Here is an 11,839-nt window from a genome sequence, read left to right as displayed (position 1 = left end):
CTCATCAAGATGTCCTTTCCCACAAGACATGATAATGTTATATAGTATGAGGAGCGACTCTGCTTTTTCTCTAAATAGTTCTTGCATTATACCATCATTTCACCTTCTTCTTGTAAAACAAGTGTGCTTAATGTTTCATTAATTTTTAATAATGCGCAAGAAATACTTAGCTATTTCAATCAAAACAAAATTGCCCAGCACATGATACAGTTTGGTAGTATTTCACAGGAGCTCATAAACTTCCTCAAGGCAAAAGCATGCATTTCATAGGTGACATTTTACAGAGAAAGAGAGAGAGAGGGCACAAGAAATATTATCTCGGGACCGGAATGTGCCAGCGAGAAAGATCCTTGATTGCCACTTTACATAGTCATGGATTCCACTGGTGCAGTCCCATTTCAGAAACTTATATTTGAGTGTCTGTCATATCCCATATTTAAAGTCTTGAGGAAAATTAGCAAAGGTTGCTGAATAATTTGCAATTATAAAAAATTAGGTTTCTTGTTAAAGATAAATAATCTGAGCAGCAGCGCGGAGAACTGTGAAAATCTCTGGATAGTTAAAGTCTGTAAGGCTCCACGTTAGCAGAAGTCAGCCAGTAAAATTGCAGCCAATCCAGAAGATGGCGAATCAGAAAGAGGCATGCCAGTCCTTCAGTGGAACCCAAGCTCAGGCAGCTGTCATGTAGAAGCCTCTACTCTCACTAGAGGTAGGAACCCTGCAGACCGAGTCCTAGGAAGCCTTTGAAGTCCTTGTAGTGCATTGAATCAGTAAGAACCCAGATAGAAGAGGGCTTGTTGTCTTCTCTTTCTTCTCTGTAGCCTGTCTTGGGTACTCCATGAAAGCACTGTTATACACCTTAAGGGATACCTGATTTCAGATCTGTGAACTAGGATTATTTTTCAGATTCTTTGCTAGGCATCATTCAAGTCTGGGTCATACTCTGAATTTTCCCATCTGCCACTGTCTGTCCAAATATTATTGCTGTAGCAATTTTGTCTAGAGGTTTAGAACTGAGCACTATATAATGAGAGTACATCAGTCCAAACATTTGGAGCAAGGCCTCAAAGTACAGTATGAGACAGTTACAATGATAAAATTCTACGTCAGATGAGAACAACTTTAAAACAAGATTGTTGGCTATAAAGGGAAAGCTTAAAAGAAGGTCAAGACAAGAGACAAGAGTGGAAGAAAAAGGCCAAAGACAGAGGAGAGGGAATAGCTAGGATGTGAAGAATAAAAAGTGTCTGCAGAGCTATGAAGTTATAGCAGCAAATTATGGATGAATAAGTAAAATGCTGCAAGGGTATGCACAACTTTAGGCCACAGTCAGCCAGGAAGTAGTAAATAAAAGTCTGCTTGTTCTGCAGCAGCTCATGTGGTACACAAGCAGCAAAACAAGGTAGGTAGTGTTCCTACAGGGTTGAAAGGAGAGGCAAAAACTGAGCTGGGATGCAGTAAATATATAGTACAAGAAGATAAGAGAAAGCTAAACATTAGAAATCTTAGATCTTGAAGCTCGGTTTCTGTTCTGACTTGAAACGTAAGTTAGGAATGTGAATGCAATATAGTATGAAAAGAAAAGAGCAGGACATGTAAGTGATACCGAGAAAAGTAAAAGCATAGACAAGAGGAAAGGCATGAAAAGTAGATGTTGCAAGACATCAGGACAACTGAAAACTATTTCAGAGACTTTCAGAAAACTCCAGAGGTAATGTATAAAAGTAGTGGTACTGCACAAACTGAAATACACTGATCTTTCTAGGAAAAGGAATGCCTACCCTGCTGGGTCACACCAGGATGGCCGAGTGGTTAAGGCGTTGGACTTAAGATCCAATGGATGTATGTCCGTGGGTTCAAACCCCACTCCTGGTAGAGTTTTACAGGAATAATGGTTAAGCAGTAGAAACTTGAGTGGATTTCAGCTATACCTTGTCCTTGTTACAACCTTGAATTAATGATTTCAATAAACTTGAAGAAGAGTTAAGAGGTTTTGCTTCACCTCATCAAGATGTCCTTTCCCACAAGACATGATAATGTTATATAGTATGAGGAGCGACTCTGCTTTTTTCTCTAAATAGTTCTTGCATTATACCATCATTTCACCTTCTTCTTGTAAAACAAGTGTGCTTAATGTTTCATTAATTTTTAATAATGCGCAAGAAATACTTAGCTATTTCAATCAAAACAAAATTGCCCAGCACATGATACAGTTTGGTAGTATTTCACAGGAGCTCATAAACTTCCTCAAGGCAAAAGCATGCATTTCATAGGTGACATTTTACAGAGAAAGAGAGAGAGAGGGCACAAGAAATATTATCTCGGGACCGGAATGTGCCAGCGAGAAAGATCCTTGATTGCCACTTTACATAGTCATGGATTCCACTGGTGCAGTCCCATTTCAGAAACTTATATTTGAGTGTCTGTCATATCCCATATTTAAAGTCTTGAGGAAAATTAGCAAAGGTTGCTGAATAATTTGCAATTATAAAAATTAGGTTTCTTGTTAAAGATAAATAATCTGAGCAGCAGCGCGGAGAACTGTGAAAATCTCTGGATAGTTAAAGTCTGTAAGGCTCCACGTTAGCAGAAGTCAGCCAGTAAAATTGCAGCCAATCCAGAAGATGGCGAATCAGAAAGAGGCATGCCAGTCCTTCAGTGGAACCCAAGCTCAGGCAGCTGTCATGTAGAAGCCTCTACTCTCACTAGAGGTAGGAACCCTGCAGACCGAGTCCTAGGAAGCCTTTGAAGTCCTTGTAGTGCATTGAATCAGTAAGAACCCAGATAGAAGAGGGCTTGTTGTCTTCTCTTTCTTCTCTGTAGCCTGTCTTGGGTACTCCATGAAAGCACTGTTATACACCTTAAGGGATACCTGATTTCAGATCTGTGAACTAGGATTATTTTTCAGATTCTTTGCTAGGCATCATTCAAGTCTGGGTCATACTCTGAATTTTCCCATCTGCCACTGTCTGTCCAAATATTATTGCTGTAGCAATTTTGTCTAGAGGTTTAGAACTGAGCACTATATAATGAGAGTACATCAGTCCAAACATTTGGAGCAAGGCCTCAAAGTACAGTATGAGACAGTTACAATGATAAAATTCTACGTCAGATGAGAACAACTTTAAAACAAGATTGTTGGCTATAAAGGGAAAGCTTAAAAGAAGGTCAAGACAAGAGACAAGAGTGGAAGAAAAAGGCCAAAGACAGAGGAGAGGGAATAGCTAGGATGTGAAGAATAAAAAGTGTCTGCAGAGCTATGAAGTTATAGCAGCAAATTATGGATGAATAAGTAAAATGCTGCAAGGGTATGCACAACTTTAGGCCACAGTCAGCCAGGAAGTAGTAAATAAAAGTCTGCTTGTTCTGCAGCAGCTCATGTGGTACACAAGCAGCAAAACAAGGTAGGTAGTGTTCCTACAGGGTTGAAAGGAGAGGCAAAAACTGAGCTGGGATGCAGTAAATATATAGTACAAGAAGATAAGAGAAAGCTAAACATTAGAAATCTTAGATCTTGAAGCTCGGTTTCTGTTCTGACTTGAAACGTAAGTTAGGAATGTGAATGCAATATAGTATGAAAAGAAAAGAGCAGGACATGTAAGTGATACCGAGAAAAGTAAAAGCATAGACAAGAGGAAAGGCATGAAAAGTAGATGTTGCAAGACATCAGGACAACTGAAAACTATTTCAGAGACTTTCAGAAAACTCCAGAGGTAATGTATAAAAGTAGTGGTACTGCACAAACTGAAATACACTGATCTTTCTAGGAAAAGGAATGCCTACCCTGCTGGGTCACACCAGGATGGCCGAGTGGTTAAGGCGTTGGACTTAAGATCCAATGGATGTATGTCCGCGTGGGTTCAAACCCCACTCCTGGTAGAGTTTTACAGGAATAATGGTTAAGCAGTAGAAACTTGAGTGGATTTCAGCTATACCTTGTCCTTGTTACAACCTTGAATTAATGATTTCAATAAACTTGAAGAAGAGTTAAGAGGTTTTGCTTCACCTCATCAAGATGTCCTTTCCCACAAGACATGATAATGTTATATAGTATGAGGAGCGACTCTGCTTTTTCTCTAAATAGTTCTTGCATTATACCATCATTTCACCTTCTTCTTGTAAAACAAGTGTGCTTAATGTTTCATTAATTTTTAATAATGCGCAAGAAATACTTAGCTATTTCAATCAAAACAAAATTGCCCAGCACATGATACAGTTTGGTAGTATTTCACAGGAGCTCATAAACTTCCTCAAGGCAAAAGCATGCATTTCATAGGTGACATTTTACAGAGAAAGAGAGAGAGAGGGCACAAGAAATATTATCTCGGGACCGGAATGTGCCAGCGAGAAAGATCCTTGATTGCCACTTTACATAGTCATGGATTCCACTGGTGCAGTCCCATTTCAGAAACTTATATTTGAGTGTCTGTCATATCCCATATTTAAAGTCTTGAGGAAAATTAGCAAAGGTTGCTGAATAATTTGCAATTATAAAAAATTAGGTTTCTTGTTAAAGATAAATAATCTGAGCAGCAGCGCGGAGAACTGTGAAAATCTCTGGATAGTTAAAGTCTGTAAGGCTCCACGTTAGCAGAAGTCAGCCAGTAAAATTGCAGCCAATCCAGAAGATGGCGAATCAGAAAGAGGCATGCCAGTCCTTCAGTGGAACCCAAGCTCAGGCAGCTGTCATGTAGAAGCCTCTACTCTCACTAGAGGTAGGAACCCTGCAGACCGAGTCCTAGGAAGCCTTTGAAGTCCTTGTAGTGCATTGAATCAGTAAGAACCCAGATAGAAGAGGGCTTGTTGTCTTCTCTTTCTTCTCTGTAGCCTGTCTTGGGTACTCCATGAAAGCACTGTTATACACCTTAAGGGATACCTGATTTCAGATCTGTGAACTAGGATTATTTTTCAGATTCTTTGCTAGGCATCATTCAAGTCTGGGTCATACTCTGAATTTTCCCATCTGCCACTGTCTGTCCAAATATTATTGCTGTAGCAATTTTGTCTAGAGGTTTAGAACTGAGCACTATATAATGAGAGTACATCAGTCCAAACATTTGGAGCAAGGCCTCAAAGTACAGTATGAGACAGTTACAATGATAAAATTCTACGTCAGATGAGAACAACTTTAAAACAAGATTGTTGGCTATAAAGGGAAAGCTTAAAAGAAGGTCAAGACAAGAGACAAGAGTGGAAGAAAAAGGCCAAAGACAGAGGAGAGGGAATAGCTAGGATGTGAAGAATAAAAAGTGTCTGCAGAGCTATGAAGTTATAGCAGCAAATTATGGATGAATAAGTAAAATGCTGCAAGGGTATGCACAACTTTAGGCCACAGTCAGCCAGGAAGTAGTAAATAAAAGTCTGCTTGTTCTGCAGCAGCTCATGTGGTACACAAGCAGCAAAACAAGGTAGGTAGTGTTCCTACAGGGTTGAAAGGAGAGGCAAAAACTGAGCTGGGATGCAGTAAATATATAGTACAAGAAGATAAGAGAAAGCTAAACATTAGAAATCTTAGATCTTGAAGCTCGGTTTCTGTTCTGACTTGAAACGTAAGTTAGGAATGTGAATGCAATATAGTATGAAAAGAAAAGAGCAGGACATGTAAGTGATACCGAGAAAAGTAAAAGCATAGACAAGAGGAAAGGCATGAAAAGTAGATGTTGCAAGACATCAGGACAACTGAAAACTATTTCAGAGACTTTCAGAAAACTCCAGAGGTAATGTATAAAAGTAGTGGTACTGCACAAACTGAAATACACTGATCTTTCTAGGAAAAGGAATGCCTACCCTGCTGGGTCACACCAGGATGGCCGAGTGGTTAAGGCGTTGGACTTAAGATCCAATGGATGTATGTCCGTGGGTTCAAACCCCACTCCTGGTAGAGTTTTACAGGAATAATGGTTAAGCAGTAGAAACTTGAGTGGATTTCAGCTATACCTTGTCCTTGTTACAACCTTGAATTAATGATTTCAATAAACTTGAAGAAGAGTTAAGAGGTTTTGCTTCACCTCATCAAGATGTCCTTTCCCACAAGACATGATAATGTTATATAGTATGAGGAGCGACTCTGCTTTTTTCTCTAAATAGTTCTTGCATTATACCATCATTTCACCTTCTTCTTGTAAAACAAGTGTGCTTAATGTTTCATTAATTTTTAATAATGCTAAGAAATACTTAGCTATTTCAATCAAAACAAAATTGCCCAGCACATGATACAGTTTGGTAGTATTTCACAGGAGCTCATAAACTTCCTCAAGGCAAAAGCATGCATTTCATAGGTGACATTTTACAGAGAAAGAGAGAGAGAGGGCACAAGAAATATTATCTCGGGACCGGAATGTGCCAGCGAGAAAGATCCTTGATTGCCACTTTACATAGTCATGGATTCCACTGGTGCAGTCCCATTTCAGAAACTTATATTTGAGTGTCTGTCATATCCCATATTTAAAGTCTTGAGGAAAATTAGCAAAGGTTGCTGAATAATTTGCAATTATAAAAATTAGGTTTCTTGTTAAAGATAAATAATCTGAGCAGCAGCGCGGAGAACTGTGAAAATCTCTGGATAGTTAAAGTCTGTAAGGCTCCACGTTAGCAGAAGTCAGCCAGTAAAATTGCAGCCAATCCAGAAGATGGCGAATCAGAAAGAGGCATGCCAGTCCTTCAGTGGAACCCAAGCTCAGGCAGCTGTCATGTAGAAGCCTCTACTCTCACTAGAGGTAGGAACCCTGCAGACCGAGTCCTAGGAAGCCTTTGAAGTCCTTGTAGTGCATTGAATCAGTAAGAACCCAGATAGAAGAGGGCTTGTTGTCTTCTCTTTCTTCTCTGTAGCCTGTCTTGGGTACTCCATGAAAGCACTGTTATACACCTTAAGGGATACCTGATTTCAGATCTGTGAACTAGGATTATTTTTCAGATTCTTTGCTAGGCATCATTCAAGTCTGGGTCATACTCTGAATTTTCCCATCTGCCACTGTCTGTCCAAATATTATTGCTGTAGCAATTTTGTCTAGAGGTTTAGAACTGAGCACTATATAATGAGAGTACATCAGTCCAAACATTTGGAGCAAGGCCTCAAAGTACAGTATGAGACAGTTACAATGATAAAATTCTACGTCAGATGAGAACAACTTTAAAACAAGATTGTTGGCTATAAAGGGAAAGCTTAAAAGAAGGTCAAGACAAGAGACAAGAGTGGAAGAAAAAGGCCAAAGACAGAGGAGAGGGAATAGCTAGGATGTGAAGAATAAAAAGTGTCTGCAGAGCTATGAAGTTATAGCAGCAAATTATGGATGAATAAGTAAAATGCTGCAAGGGTATGCACAACTTTAGGCCACAGTCAGCCAGGAAGTAGTAAATAAAAGTCTGCTTGTTCTGCAGCAGCTCATGTGGTACACAAGCAGCAAAACAAGGTAGGTAGTGTTCCTACAGGGTTGAAAGGAGAGGCAAAAACTGAGCTGGGATGCAGTAAATATATAGTACAAGAAGATAAGAGAAAGCTAAACATTAGAAATCTTAGATCTTGAAGCTCGGTTTCTGTTCTGACTTGAAACGTAAGTTAGGAATGTGAATGCAATATAGTATGAAAAGAAAAGAGCAGGACATGTAAGTGATACCGAGAAAAGTAAAAGCATAGACAAGAGGAAAGGCATGAAAAGTAGATGTTGCAAGACATCAGGACAACTGAAAACTATTTCAGAGACTTTCAGAAAACTCCAGAGGTAATGTATAAAAGTAGTGGTACTGCACAAACTGAAATACACTGATCTTTCTAGGAAAAGGAATGCCTACCCTGCTGGGTCACACCAGGATGGCCGAGTGGTTAAGGCGTTGGACTTAAGATCCAATGGATGTATGTCCGCGTGGGTTCAAACCCCACTCCTGGTAGAGTTTTACAGGAATAATGGTTAAGCAGTAGAAACTTGAGTGGATTTCAGCTATACCTTGTCCTTGTTACAACCTTGAATTAATGATTTCAATAAACTTGAAGAAGAGTTAAGAGGTTTTGCTTCACCTCATCAAGATGTCCTTTCCCACAAGACATGATAATGTTATATAGTATGAGGAGCGACTCTGCTTTTTCTCTAAATAGTTCTTGCATTATACCATCATTTCACCTTCTTCTTGTAAAACAAGTGTGCTTAATGTTTCATTAATTTTTAATAATGCGCAAGAAATACTTAGCTATTTCAATCAAAACAAAATTGCCCAGCACATGATACAGTTTGGTAGTATTTCACAGGAGCTCATAAACTTCCTCAAGGCAAAAGCATGCATTTCATAGGTGACATTTTACAGAGAAAGAGAGAGAGAGGGCACAAGAAATATTATCTCGGGACGGAATGTGCCAGCGAGAAAGATCCTTGATTGCCACTTTACATAGTCATGGATTCCACTGGTGCAGTCCCATTTCAGAAACTTATATTTGAGTGTCTGTCATATCCCATATTTAAAGTCTTGAGGAAAATTAGCAAAGGTTGCTGAATAATTTGCAATTATAAAAATTAGGTTTCTTGTTAAAGATAAATAATCTGAGCAGCAGCGCGGAGAACTGTGAAAATCTCTGGATAGTTAAAGTCTGTAAGGCTCCACGTTAGCAGAAGTCAGCCAGTAAAATTGCAGCCAATCCAGAAGATGGCGAATCAGAAAGAGGCATGCCAGTCCTTCAGTGGAACCCAAGCTCAGGCAGCTGTCATGTAGAAGCCTCTACTCTCACTAGAGGTAGGAACCCTGCAGACCGAGTCCTAGGAAGCCTTTGAAGTCCTTGTAGTGCATTGAATCAGTAAGAACCCAGATAGAAGAGGGCTTGTTGTCTTCTCTTTCTTCTCTGTAGCCTGTCTTGGGTACTCCATGAAAGCACTGTTATACACCTTAAGGGATACCTGATTTCAGATCTGTGAACTAGGATTATTTTTCAGATTCTTTGCTAGGCATCATTCAAGTCTGGGTCATACTCTGAATTTTCCCATCTGCCACTGTCTGTCCAAATATTATTGCTGTAGCAATTTTGTCTAGAGGTTTAGAACTGAGCACTATATAATGAGAGTACATCAGTCCAAACATTTGGAGCAAGGCCTCAAAGTACAGTATGAGACAGTTACAATGATAAAATTCTACGTCAGATGAGAACAACTTTAAAACAAGATTGTTGGCTATAAAGGGAAAGCTTAAAAGAAGGTCAAGACAAGAGACAAGAGTGGAAGAAAAAGGCCAAAGACAGAGGAGAGGGAATAGCTAGGATGTGAAGAATAAAAAGTGTCTGCAGAGCTATGAAGTTATAGCAGCAAATTATGGATGAATAAGTAAAATGCTGCAAGGGTATGCACAACTTTAGGCCACAGTCAGCCAGGAAGTAGTAAATAAAAGTCTGCTTGTTCTGCAGCAGCTCATGTGGTACACAAGCAGCAAAACAAGGTAGGTAGTGTTCCTACAGGGTTGAAAGGAGAGGCAAAAACTGAGCTGGGATGCAGTAAATATATAGTACAAGAAGATAAGAGAAAGCTAAACATTAGAAATCTTAGATCTTGAAGCTCGGTTTCTGTTCTGACTTGAAACGTAAGTTAGGAATGTGAATGCAATATAGTATGAAAAGAAAAGAGCAGGACATGTAAGTGATACCGAGAAAAGTAAAAGCATAGACAAGAGGAAAGGCATGAAAAGTAGATGTTGCAAGACATCAGGACAACTGAAAACTATTTCAGAGACTTTCAGAAAACTCCAGAGGTAATGTATAAAAGTAGTGGTACTGCACAAACTGAAATACACTGATCTTTCTAGGAAAAGGAATGCCTACCCTGCTGGGTCACACCAGGATGGCCGAGTGGTTAAGGCGTTGGACTTAAGATCCAATGGATGTATGTCCGCGTGGGTTCAAACCCCACTCCTGGTAGAGTTTTACAGGAATAATGGTTAAGCAGTAGAAACTTGAGTGGATTTCAGCTATACCTTGTCCTTGTTACAACCTTGAATTAATGATTTCAATAAACTTGAAGAAGAGTTAAGAGGTTTTGCTTCACCTCATCAAGATGTCCTTTCCCACAAGACATGATAATGTTATATAGTATGAGGAGCGACTCTGCTTTTTTCTCTAAATAGTTCTTGCATTATACCATCATTTCACCTTCTTCTTGTAAAACAAGTGTGCTTAATGTTTCATTAATTTTTAATAATGCGCAAGAAATACTTAGCTATTTCAATCAAAACAAAATTGCCCAGCACATGATACAGTTTGGTAGTATTTCACAGGAGCTCATAAACTTCCTCAAGGCAAAAGCATGCATTTCATAGGTGACATTTTACAGAGAAAGAGAGAGAGGGCACAAGAAATATTATCTCGGGACCGGAATGTGCCAGCGAGAAAGATCCTTGATTGCCACTTTACATAGTCATGGATTCCACTGGTGCAGTCCCATTTCAGAAACTTATATTTGAGTGTCTGTCATATCCCATATTTAAAGTCTTGAGGAAAATTAGCAAAGGTTGCTGAATAATTTGCAATTATAAAAATTAGGTTTCTTGTTAAAGATAAATAATCTGAGCAGCAGCGCGGAGAACTGTGAAAATCTCTGGATAGTTAAAGTCTGTAAGGCTCCACGTTAGCAGAAGTCAGCCAGTAAAATTGCAGCCAATCCAGAAGATGGCGAATCAGAAAGAGGCATGCCAGTCCTTCAGTGGAACCCAAGCTCAGGCAGCTGTCATGTAGAAGCCTCTACTCTCACTAGAGGTAGGAACCCTGCAGACCGAGTCCTAGGAAGCCTTTGAAGTCCTTGTAGTGCATTGAATCAGTAAGAACCCAGATAGAAGAGGGCTTGTTGTCTTCTCTTTCTTCTCTGTAGCCTGTCTTGGGTACTCCATGAAAGCACTGTTATACACCTTAAAGGGACAATCCCAGGGATTTTTTTGTTTTGATTCAGCCTTTGTTTACATTTCAGGTTTGCATTGCTGAGCATGCTCACTTTTGGCTGAGGGGGTTGGGGGAAGACTGCCTGCAGGAAACTTCAAAGGTGTTAGCCAAATTCCATCTCAAATTGCAGTTCTACTGACAACAGTCTCAGTGTCACCCATTCATTAGTTTAATCTGTGCATTTATCCATTGGGAAAAGTAGCCTTTCAGGCATTTAATGACATAACTACTGCTGCTGCTACTACTATAGAAAACACAGCAGTAATGTAATACTTTTAAAGGGGCATTATTTTGTTTCTAAAATCAGTTACTTGCTAGAGTACTTTGTTTATCTTTTAGTGCAGTGTAAGTCATATTTATACAGAGACAGGATTTTCAGAGAATGTTGTTAGCATACTGCAGGATAGATGTCACAAACTTCAGTGTGGTTTGGTTGTTATTAGGAAATGCTAAGACTTTACTGTTTGTGCTTTTGTATTTCCCCTCCCCCACCCACAGGCCATTAGATTAGTTGATCTAGTTACACTCAAATCTGCAGTCTTTGCAGCACTGAAGTTACATCTTTAGTATGCGCTTGTTTTGGTAAAACTTAGTGGAATGATTATCCCAGCCTGGGCAATTGTATTTATTTTCATGCTTGTTGCAACATGCTTTCTTTTTTCGTTTACAGATAATTATTTTTCATATGTTCAGCAATAGTGTTGCTTATTAGTGCATGTACTTATACACTAGTTTCCCTTCAGTTCCAGACAGCATTGCTTTGAGCATTTGGATTCTTGGAAACAAACCCACTGAGTTGCAAATGTCCTAATAGAAGAATAAAATCTCTAACATTTCAATAAGAATATTGACAGACAACATTGAAACTGAATCTTGTTACTTTTACCAAAAGTATTTTCCCCTTAGCTGACACCTTTCAGGAATCACACAGTAACTGTC

The 11,839-nt window shown here is 39.3% G+C and overlaps 5 non-coding genes across 5 annotated transcripts; all 5 read left to right on the top strand.

Annotated features, from left to right (window-relative positions):
- Positions 1–1,794: 1,794 nt before the first annotated feature.
- TRNAL-UAA lies at positions 1,795–1,875 on the top strand. Its single transcript has one exon. It is a non-coding gene; the product is annotated as a tRNA-Leu (tRNA).
- Positions 1,876–3,796: 1,921 nt separating this feature from the next.
- TRNAL-UAA lies at positions 3,797–3,879 on the top strand. The gene has a single exon. It is a non-coding gene; the product is annotated as a tRNA-Leu (tRNA).
- A 1,921-nt stretch (positions 3,880–5,800) lies between these two features.
- TRNAL-UAA lies at positions 5,801–5,881 on the top strand. Its single transcript has one exon. It is a non-coding gene; the product is annotated as a tRNA-Leu (tRNA).
- Positions 5,882–7,801: 1,920 nt separating this feature from the next.
- On the top strand, positions 7,802–7,884 carry TRNAL-UAA. Its single transcript has one exon. It is a non-coding gene; the product is annotated as a tRNA-Leu (tRNA).
- A 1,919-nt stretch (positions 7,885–9,803) lies between these two features.
- Positions 9,804–9,886, top strand: TRNAL-UAA. The gene has a single exon. It is a non-coding gene; the product is annotated as a tRNA-Leu (tRNA).
- The last annotated feature ends 1,953 nt before the right edge of the window (positions 9,887–11,839 follow it).

This window comes from Protopterus annectens, unplaced genomic scaffold (assembly GCF_019279795.1).
Source record: "Protopterus annectens isolate FY-2018-M unplaced genomic scaffold, PAN1.0 ctg63110_obj.part0, whole genome shotgun sequence".
NCBI classification, from domain to species: domain Eukaryota; kingdom Metazoa; phylum Chordata; order Ceratodontiformes; family Protopteridae; genus Protopterus; species Protopterus annectens.
The sequence above is the reverse complement of the archived record's forward strand: the minus strand, read 5'-3'. Positions and strand labels throughout refer to the sequence as shown.